Here is an 11,387-nt window from a genome sequence, read left to right as displayed (position 1 = left end):
TAGCATCAGGTGGCCAAAGGATTGGAGTTTCATCTTCAGCATCAGTCCTTCCAATGAATATTCAGGACCAATTTCCTTTAGGATGGATTAGTTGAGTCTCCTTGCAGTCCAAGGGACTCTCAAGAGTCTTCTCCAAGAAGTCTTCTCCAAGGTAGGGTGGGATGAATTGAGAGAGTAGCACTGAAACATATACATTACCATATGTAAAATAGAAGAATTGATACAGTCACCATCTGCAGTGATTTTGGAGCCCCCAAAATAAAGTCTGCCACTGTTTCCACTGTTTGCTTATCTATTTGCCATGCAATGATGGGACTAGATGCCAGGATCTTAGTTTTCTGAACTTAGTTGAATTTTAAGCCAACTTTTTCACTCTCCTCTTTCACTTTCATCAAGAGGCTGTTTAATTCTTCTTCGCTTTCTGCCATAAGGGTGGTGTCATCTAAGGTTATTGATATTTCTCCCGGCAATCTTGATTCCAGCTTGTGGTTCATCCAGTCCAGCATTTCACATGATGTACTCTGCATATAAGTTAAATAAGCAGGGTGACAATATATAGCCTTGACGTACTCCTTTCTTGAGTTGGAACCAGTCTGTTGTTCCATGTCCAGTTCTAACTGTTGCTTCTTGATCTGCATAGATTTCTCAGGAGGCAGGTCAGGTGGTCTGATATTCCCATCTCTTGAAGAATTTTCCACGGCTTGTGTGATAGCAACAAAAAAGCAGGAGACATTATTGTTATATAATCCTTACTAAAGAATGTAGAAAAAAAACATTTGTCCTTTCCTCCTCCTTGAGAATTCCAGGCCCCTTTCTCCTCCATGGGGACCCTGGACTTTTTATCAACCTGCCTAGGAATTGACTCTGTCACTAGGCTGGGGAAGTTTTCAGCTATTACATCTTCAAATATGTTCTCTGCTCCTTTCTCTCTCTTCTCCTTCTGGGACCCCTGTAATGTGAATATAAGTGTACTTGGTATTGTCTCAGAGATTTTTTAAACTGTCTTCATTCTTTTTGTTCTTTTGTCTTTTTTCCTGTTTAACATCAGTGATTTCCATTATTCTGTCTTCCAGCTCACTGATTTTTTCCTCTATTACATCTAATCCACTCTTCATTTCTTTTATTATATTTTGCATTTCAGTTTTTGTACTCATCTCTGTTTGGTTCTTCTTTATATTTTCTAACTCTCTGTTAAAAACATCTAACATCTCACTCTGTCCATTCTATCTTCTCCTGAGTTCTTTGATCATCTCATGTTCCTCTGTCACCTCATTTTGTCTAATTTGTTCTTTTTATTGCTATGTATTTGGTAGGCTGGTTAAATTTCCCAACCTTGGAGAAGTGCCGTTCGTAGGACAGGTCTTATGCATCCAAGCAGCACACTCTTGTCTTGTCACCAGAGCAGTGTGCTCTAGTGGTACCCCCAGAGTGGGGTGCACTGGTCCTCTGTTGTGGTGGGCTAACTACACCTAGTGGTCTGATGGGTGTGGCTGGCTCACGAAGCCACTAGTTAGTGGGGCTGGGTCACTGGGCAGCTGGCTGTAGAGCCCCACTGTGTTCCCAGGGCTCCTGGCCCACTGCTCAGTAAAACCTGGATATAGGGCTGGGATTCCTAGACACAGCAGCAGCCTGCTGGTAGGTGAGGCCAATCTCTGATATGGCTCACTATACGTTCTGAGGTGTCCCAGAGCTGGTGCTGGCCCTTTTGTGAGTGGGGCTTGATCCCAGGGTGGCTGGCTGAAGGGTTTCTTAGAGCTGGTATTGGTATGCTTGTGGGCGGGGCCTGGACACGGGCTGTCCTGGAACTTGTGCTGGTCACTGGTGGTCAGAGCAGTGTCCTAGGTTCTCTGGGTGCAAAGCCTTGAGGGTCCTGAAACTAGTGTCAGCACCTTGGTAGGTGGGGCCAGACCCTGGGACAGCTGGCTGAGAGTCCACTGTGTCTCAGAGCTGGTGTTGGCTGGTCCTGCCATGGTGGTCTGTGGAGCTGCAATGGTCCTGGGACTTGTGCCCACATACTGACTAGTGGGTAGGGCCTTGGCTTCTTGGGGCTGGTTCTGGCATGGTAGACGGAGGTAAGTCCTGGGGTCTCTGGCTGCAGGGCCCTGGGGTTCTGGAGTTGGTGTGTTTGGGGCTTGGGCCCATGGAATCTTGGGGCCAATGTCTGCTCATTGGTGGATGGCTGGTCCCAATGCTAGTGAACCGGTGCGTGGAGCTTTGTCCCCAGGTCTCTAGCTGCGGTGTCCTGGGATTCCTGGGACTAGTGCTGGCTTACTGGTGTATGGAGCTCAGGATGTTCCTACTCTGCTATCTTGGCCACTCACCTCCATGATTCTTAAATGAATCAAAGAGTGAAATAATTTGTTCATAGGCATGTAACCCCAGGAGAAACAGCAGAGATTAAAGCAAAATCTCTTTCACTGTAATGCCCAAGTTTTATACATTGTGACATATTGCATATACTTCAAAGATTTGAATAATTTTGCACTGTCATTTATAAAATGGTACGTTTTCACTATTTAATATAGTGTACCTATGTTGTGAAGAGAACTAAACTTTCTAATTCATCTAAAGTTTTATTTATTGCACGTTTCTAAGGGTTTCAAATAATTCTACTAGATTGAGCTGCTCAATTTCTCTCTCGTGATTGCTTTCTGGAAAACCACAGGAAAAACTTCCCCTAGACCTTCATCAGCTTTTTGGATCCTAGAAGTCTTTTATCTTATCCTTCCTCGAAAGGAAACATGTATAGAAAGAACAAGGTTCTCTATGCCTTGTGTATGCGAGCATGACTCCTTATGACCGTTTTTTCTCCAGTGGCAGGTCTTTTCCTTTTGTTTAGTTTGAGGATTTGGGGGCTTATTAAAGAAAAGACCAGCAGGTGGCAGTAGCGCACAACGAGCTTTACTCTGGTGCTTGGCAGGTTTCAGGCGAGGGAAGTTCCCATAGAGGGTGGGTGACCTTCCAGTCAGAGGTGTGGGGCCACCACCAGGAGGGGAAGAGGGCAAGGGAACTCCCAGGCAGGAGGGGAAGGAGGCAGGAGGTTTCGTCCAAGTGCTGTTGCAGACAGCTTAGTCATGGATCTCAGAAGGCCAGCAGGGACTTGGTTTCTTAGACTGAGGATTTGTTTTGTGGATTCTGGGTATGCAAAACAGGCAGGATCTAAATGGCTTAAAATATGGTTCTTTAGGATACAGTTAAAGTAATTAGATGTGTAAAAATTTGAGTTTGGCACAGGCAAGATTTTGAGCTAGTAGTCAAAGTCTGCTGTGAAAAAGTAATATGAAGCTAATAAGCAGGGGGCATCTTTTTTTTAATTGGAGGATAACTGCTGTACAACAACGTGGATCAGCTGTAAATATACATATATCCCCTCCCTAGTGAGCCTCCCTCCCACTGCCCACCCATCCCACACCTCTGGGTCATCACAGAGCACCAGCGGAGTTCAAAGGGTACATCTTTAATCCATTTATATAAATCTTCATCATCCTTTTGTTTTCTTGTTTATTTTTGGTTTCACTGGGTCTTTGTTGCTGCACATGGGCTTTTCATTGTGGTGTGAGGGCTTCCCTGCAGTGGCTTCTCTTGCTGTGCAGCACAGGACCTAGGCGTGCAGGCTTCAGTAGTTGCAGCAAGCGGGCTCAATAGTTGTAGTGTGCGACTCTAGGGCATGCGGGCTTCAGTAGTTGTGGCTCACAGGCTCTAGACTTCAGACTCAGAAGTTGTGGCTCACAGGCTTAGCTGCTCCGTGGCACGTGGGATCTTCCCAGACCAAGGATCGAACCTATGTCCCTGCATTGGCAGGTGAGTTCTTATCTGCTGCATCACCAGGGAAGTCCCATCCTAACTTTTAACTCATTAATTTTTTTTCATACTTTAAACTTTTTATTTTGTATCGGGGTATAGCTGATGAACAATGTTGTGATAGTTTCAGGTGAACAGTGAAGGGACTCAGCCATATATATACATGTGTCTGTTCTCCCCAAAGTCCCCCTCCCATCCAGGCGGGCACATAACACTGAGTTTCATGTGCTCTACAATAGCTCCTTGTTGGTTATCCATTTTGAATATGGCAGTATGTACATGATCTTCCCAAACTCCCTAATTATCCCCTCCCTCGGGCAACCATAAGTTTATTTTCTAAGTCAGTGAGTCTCTTTCTGTTTTGGAAGTTCATTTGTATCATTTCCTTTTAGATTGCACGTATAAGGGACGCCATATGATACTTCTCCTTCTCTGTATGACTGACTTCACTCAGTATGACACTCTCTAGCTCCATCCATGTTGCTGCACATGGCATTATTTCATTGTTTTTAATGGCTGTTAACTCATTGAGTTTTGAAATTAGAGCTGCTGATATTTGAACTTATATCAATTAAAGTTCACTAATTAAGCTTTTAAATAATATTTCTGTTATTAAAATTTTGACTTTTGCTACAGACAACAAAATTTTAAAGCTCTCATGAACTTAATACAGATAGTGATTTTTTTTCCCCAATAGATGGAAAGGTAATACTTGGGATGTTGTAAGTAACTAGAAGTTGGGGAAGAAAACTGTGACATGGCCAAAATTTCCAAATTTTTAATGTGTTGGGTTTTATTTAATTTTTAAATAAAGTATTTCAAAAATTCAGGAAAGTATACATTTCATTCTTGTATTGAGGAATACCAGAATATGCCACCCCAAAGTGTACTTATAGAAAATGGATTATTTTGTCTTGCTCTTTAGTATCTTAAAGATGACTCTTAAAACTCTTATCAAAGGAGAGGACAAGGACTCAAATCTGCACAACAAACCTTACTAAACAATTCTTATTTACCATGCTTTTCCTGATTACCTTCCTATATCTTGATTCTCACCCAGAAACCCCAAACCTCTTTTCCTTTGCTGGTATTAAAACCCAAGTTCTAATCCCATCTTTAATGTTATTCATCACTGAGGATTCTTATTCATACATGTGTAACCTTGTTTTTCTCTTGCCAATCTATCTTTGGCCAGTCTAGTTTCCAGCATCCCAGCTGGGGAACCTAAGATGGGCAAAGTAAGAATTTTTCCTTCCTTATGATATACACTGATGTAAGGGAGAAAAAAAATAATTTCCCCTTTGCCCTTCTGAGTTTTTGGCTGAGACCTCTGTAATAACAGACTATTAACAAGAAAAACATCAGAAGTTTCACATATCTACCTCATGTATACATGGGAGATACCCTGGGGAAACTGAGTAACTCCCTGAGACGGACTAAGCCACAGGCTTAAATACCACTTTCACCTCGAAACAAAAAGAAAGAAGGGTGTGAGGAGGCCAGTTACAGGGAAGTTTCCAGGAAAAGCACAGTAAACCAGGGTAAAGTTTGCTGCTGCTGCTGCTAAGTCGCTTTAGTCGTGTCCGACTCTGTGCGACCCCATAGACAGTAGCCCACCAGGCTCTCCTGTCCCTGGGATTCTCCAGGCAAGGACACTGGAGTGGGTTGCCATTTCCTTCTCCAATGCATGTAAGTGAAAATGAAAGTGAAGTCACTCAGTCGTGCCAGACTCTTAGCGACCCCACGGACTGCAGCCTACCAGGCTCATCCGTTGCTGCTGCTGCTGCTGCTGAGTCGCTTCAGTCGTGTTCGACTCTGTGTGACCCCATAGACGGCAGCCCACCAGGCTCCCCCGTCCCTGGGATTCTCCAGGCAAGAATTCTGGAGTGGGTTGCCATTTCCTTCTCCAATGCATGCAAGTGAAAAGTAAAAGTGAAGTCGCTCAGTCGTGTCCGACTCTTAGCGACCCCATGGACTGCAGCCCACCAGGCTCCTCTGTCTGTTGCTACATAGATTTAAATCAGTGCCTCCTCCATTTGTCACTCCGCAATGCATCTTTGGCCTGTCTAGCCCAGTCTTAGCAAGAATCTTGCTATGTCATGTTAGTGAGAATGTGTCCAACCTTAATATCTGATTAAATTCTTTATCTTCCACCTTTGATATATATAAGCCCTCAGCCAATCTTCAGCAAGGATCCATCTGCCCTTGATGTCTCCACTAAGTAATTTCACATCCACTGACCCTTCATTCCACTGGCTGGCTACAAATTCTCAGCTATCTTTGTGGTATTCAGAGTTGAGCCTGATCTCTCTCCCCATGGCAATGCTTTATTGCAACAGTCTTAAGTCTTCCTTTCTGTTGTTCATTACTTGTAAACGTTTTGACAAGTGTCAGAACAATTTTTTTCTTTAATAATATCACATAATAAATCCTAACATTCTTTTATACTTCCTAAAAAATTAAACAACCATTACATATGCAATTGATGCACTGAAAAGATTATGAATCTCATTCATCATAAAGCAATGAAATTAAAAGTACACTGAGATACTATTTAACAGATGGGCAAAAATTCAAAAGTTTGACAACATATCTCCTTGATGAAAGTGAAGTGAAAGTCGTTTAGCTGTGTCCAACTCTTTGTGACCTCATGGACTATACAGTCCATGGAATTCTCTAGGCCAGAATACTGGAGTGGGTAGCATTCCCTTCTCCAGCGGATCTTCCCAACCCAGGGCTCGAACCCAGGTCTCCCACATTGCAGGCCAGTTCTTTACCAGCTGAGCCACCAGGGAAGCCCATCTCCTGGATGAAGCGGTGTAGAAAAAAGGAAATTACATACATTGCTGACTGGATTGCAAAATGCTAATACTTCCATGAAAGGGAAGGGGTATTTGATCACATCTAGCAAAATTACATACGAATTTGCCATTTGACCTAAGAATCCAACTTCTGGGAATATATCCTAAAACAAAATGTCCATGACTATTCATTATAGTATTATTTGTAATAGCAAAAGATTGGAAACCACCCAGATGTCCATCAAAGGGAAGTAGTTGAATACATTATGGCATATGAAATAAAATTACATCTTATAGCAAGACAAGAAAAAAAATCAAACACAAAAAATTTTCCCAGCCCTTTGGCCTCGTCTCTCCTGCCACTGTGCATAATGTATCTGCATTAAACATCGACCAGACCTCTCCATTTGCAGAAACACCTGCTCAACTATACAGAGCAACATTCTCCTAGTACCAACAAGACAGTTCCTTAAAAGATAACAGTCCTTCTTAATCTAGGAAGGGGCCCGTTACTTGCTTAACTACTATAAACTGTCAATAATACATCATTTAATATACAGCCCTCTGTCTTAAAAACTTATATTGATATAACTGTGCTTTGACCTCTAAGGGGCAGAACAGTTCTTAGAGCTTTCTGAGAATCTATTCCTGGATTATAACACTCAATTTGGCTCAGTTAAATTTTCCATTTTTTTCTTAGATCAACTGACTAATTTTTTCACCAACAGGGACTAGTTGACTACATAGCGCTACATCTACACTATGGAGTACTGTGCAGAAATGAGAAATCTATCTCTACTAGTATTGAGTGATCTCCAGAATTAGTAAGTGGAAAAGGTGGGAGAAATATGCTACCGTTTATCTAATAAAAAAATAAATATATGGATAAATATATAGAATTATATTTTTAGAATTAAAAAAAGAACCATAAACGTGTTTAAATCATTGCCTATGAGGCAGGAAGAAAATGGAAGTGAGAATAAGGATTTTTCAGTGTGAAGGAAGGGAGTTACAGATGTACAATCAAGGGTTATCCAGCTTATAACAGAACAGGTTATAAGAAAAATACAGTTGACGGGAACAGAGTAAAGGGACAAAGTAGGTGATTAAATAATCAATCTCACTAGGACATTATAAGTAGAAAAAACATGGGCTACTCTTGTAAATTAATGATTACTCAGGAAAGCAGGTTTGCTTACCACCAAACCAGGTAGGCTTGCTTAGCAACAAAACCATGCAGCAGAAGCATGAGACATGCTCTCAAACAATAAAACAGTGGTGGCATAAAACCCACATATCTCAGTGAGTTCAGTAAGTTAATGATTCTTAGGACATGCTCTCTGCACACATGAAAAACAATAACTTGTGGACTTAAATTGACCATGTAGGGAACAAGAAAACTTTCCTGCTCAGCCTGGAGGAGGAACTGATGATGGAAGCATGATGTCTACTCAGTTCAGTTCAGTTGCTCAGTCATGTCTGACTCTTTGTGACCCCACGGGCTGCAGCATGCCTGGCCTCCCTGTGTATCACCAACTCCTGGAGTTTACTCAAACTCACGTGCATTGAGTCAGTGACGCCATCCAACCATCTCACCCTCTGTCGTCCCCTCCTCCTCCCACCTTCAATCTTTCCCAGCATCAGGGTCTTTTCCAATGAGTCAGTTCTTCACATTAGGTGGCCAAAGAATTGGAGTTTCAGCTTCAGCATTAGTCCTTCCAATAAATATTCAGGACTGATTTCCTTTAGGATGGACTGGCTGGATCTCCTTGCTGTCCAAGGGACTCTCAAGAGTCTTCTCCAACACCACAGTTCAAAAGCATCAATTCTTTGGCGCTCAGCTTTCTTTATAGTCCAACTCTCACATCCATACATGACTACTGGAGAAACCACAGCTTTGACTAGATGGACCTTTGTTGGCAAAGTAACATCTTGGCTTTTTAGTATGCTATGTTGGTCATAACTTTTCTTCCAAGGAGCAAGTGTCTTTTAATTTCATGGCTGCAGTCACCACCTGCAGTGATTTTGGAACCCCCCCCCAAAATAAAGTCTACTCAGTGGAAAGTACTCTGAGGTCTACTCAAGAAAGACAAACAAGTTCTTCTCCCTCTTTCATTTTTCCTTTGATTATAAAACTCCAGCCCAGTAAGATCCTGGGGCATGGCACCCCCTTCCTGCCTGCTTGTAAGGCTCACAAGCATCTTATTCTAATAAATCACTTCTTATTTATCACTTTGCCTCTCACTGAATTCTGCACTGAGACACAGAGCCCCTGATATCACACCAAATGGTTTCACAACTGAATAACAGTACCACAGACAGTCAGATTATGGTCTTAAATATCATTTCCCACTGAAGGAAACAGAGCATTTTGAATAAATGGCTTGTTATAATTACTGGGTAAGAGATGTACAAAGCCAGTATTGAAAGCAATCAAAGACTACCAGGGCCATTTCTAAAGGACTCAGGAATGACTTCCCTGGTGGTCTAGTGGCTAAGACTCTATGCTCTCAATGCAGAGGCCTGGGTTCACTACAACTAAAGGTCCTGCATGCTGCAACAAATATCAAAGATTCTGTGAGCCAAAACTAAGACTCAGCACAGTCAAATAAATAATTAAAATATACACATAAATTTTAAAAAAAAGGACTCAGGAGCCAACATAAATAAGCTCCCATTGGTCTATTGAGAATAAGTGCAAAGGATTATAACTCACAAAGTGTTAAAATCCCTAGATTCATACAGATAACTGTTCACTTTAGGGTTTTTACCCATTAGAACTTTTTTTAATAGTTTAGGTTACCATTTAATTTTATTTTTCATTAGAGTAACCACTCATTATTACTTATTGACCAGTTAAATCCTTTTCTCAATGATATGTAATGTAATCCCAATGTCAGGTTCATATATATATTTCTAGGCACTGTATCTTGTTCCTTTATTTGTCCATCCTTGCGCTAACTCAGTACTATCTTAATTACTATGACTTTAGTATATAACTCATTATCTCATGGATAAGTCCCTTCAATCTTATATTCTTCTTCAAAATTGTCTTGGATCCTATAAATATTTTATTGACATAAATGTGAAAAATATTAGGATAGCAACCTCAGTAGAAATACACACCTTATTTTTAAAAATCACCAGCAATTGTACACTGTAAATATTAAAAAGATTAACTGAGTAAGTGGGCAACAATAAATTTAACATTCAACTACAAGGTTATACTGGAGAAGGCAATGGCAACCCACTCCAGTATTCTTTCCTGGAGAATCTCAGGGACAGGGGAGCCTGGTGGGCTGTCGTCTATGGGGTCGCACAGAGTCAGACACGACTGAAGCGACTTAGCAGCAGCAGCACAAGGTTATACAAGGTTATAGTTATTTATTATGCCTGCATGTTATTACACAGTTTTTTTTTTGAAATATCTATGGACTTTCAGTTTTTGAAATACGAATTTTCCCTTATACTGTTTTGGTCAGGACAAGAATTGAAAATGAGAAATAGTCTTGAATCCAGAATGAACAGTTCTTGCTATATTTATTTTCCCACACATAAAAAGAAAGTTGAGTAACTTTCAGAGAAATTGTAACTTGAACTAAATACTGAACTACTATCAAACCTCGTGCATATTTGGAAGTTTTTAGTCATTGGGAGTCACGGCATTTCTTTTCTCTGTATCACAATCTGTTACGAATACTTTCTTTTTACTATTAACACTTGAACAGAAGCCCTCCTGTTCTGTGACTGACTGGCAGGCAGAAATGACAGGGACAGGAAATGGGAAATGGTTCAGGGTTTTGGAATTCCCCCGGCTGCCTAATTAAGTAGCTTATTTGGAAGTTTTTGAAATATTTGCCCCCCTGGGGTTCCCCTGAGAGAAGAAATCATCTGCTATCATTCACAAAGAAAGTCTTCACAAAACATAAACTAAAAAATTCCCTTGCTGCAATATAGCAAATATTTACTGTATGCCACTGCTAGAGAGGGGAGCAAACCAAGATTTTGTATTTACGATTTTTATATCACTTAACTATACAAACATGTCACTTAACTATATAAACGTTATTTATAAGGGCTCCTTTGTGGTTCCTTCATGATTAACATATACATGCGTATGAATGTACCCACTCATTGGAAAAGACCCTGCCTGATCTTCGGATTGAGGGCAGGAGAAAAGGGCCACAGAGGATGAGACGGTGGCTGGCATCACCAATTCAATGGACATGAACTTGGGCAAACTCTGCGGAGATGGTGAGGGACAGGCAGGCCTAGTGTGTTACAAGTCCATGGGGTTGCGAAGAATCAGACACGACTTGGCGAACAACAATGTATGAATGTATACATTCCATTCTAGCCACATTCAGATTAAAAAAAGGAGTGAGGCCTGGCCTGAAACATGGTTCCTGTTGCTCGTGATGACTTTCTGAAATTAGAACACTTTTGTCAGTTCATCCGCCTCCAGAACAGAAAAACAAAAGTTTAAAAATAAAAGATACAGTGTCTGATTATAAAATTTATTCTCTGATGCTGTTCTGCCGTCCAACACTTTTCCATTTCCACGGCCAGCTGTCGAAGGTTGACGTTACGCAGCCGCTGAGACCGTTCAGACCAGATCAGATCAGATCTGTTACAACTATTCATTTAATGGAAGCCCAAACGCCGGCAGGTTGCCTCCACCCCGGGACGTGGTCACCCGCGCTGAGGGGAGGCCTCACTCGGGGAGTCGGCGGGGGCCGGACCCCGAACGCGCGACGCCGGGGAGAGGCGCTTCGCCCGCACGGG

Source organism: Bos indicus, chromosome 15 (assembly GCF_029378745.1).
Source record: "Bos indicus isolate NIAB-ARS_2022 breed Sahiwal x Tharparkar chromosome 15, NIAB-ARS_B.indTharparkar_mat_pri_1.0, whole genome shotgun sequence".
NCBI classification, from domain to species: domain Eukaryota; kingdom Metazoa; phylum Chordata; class Mammalia; order Artiodactyla; family Bovidae; genus Bos; species Bos indicus.
This window is presented reverse-complemented; position numbering follows the sequence as displayed.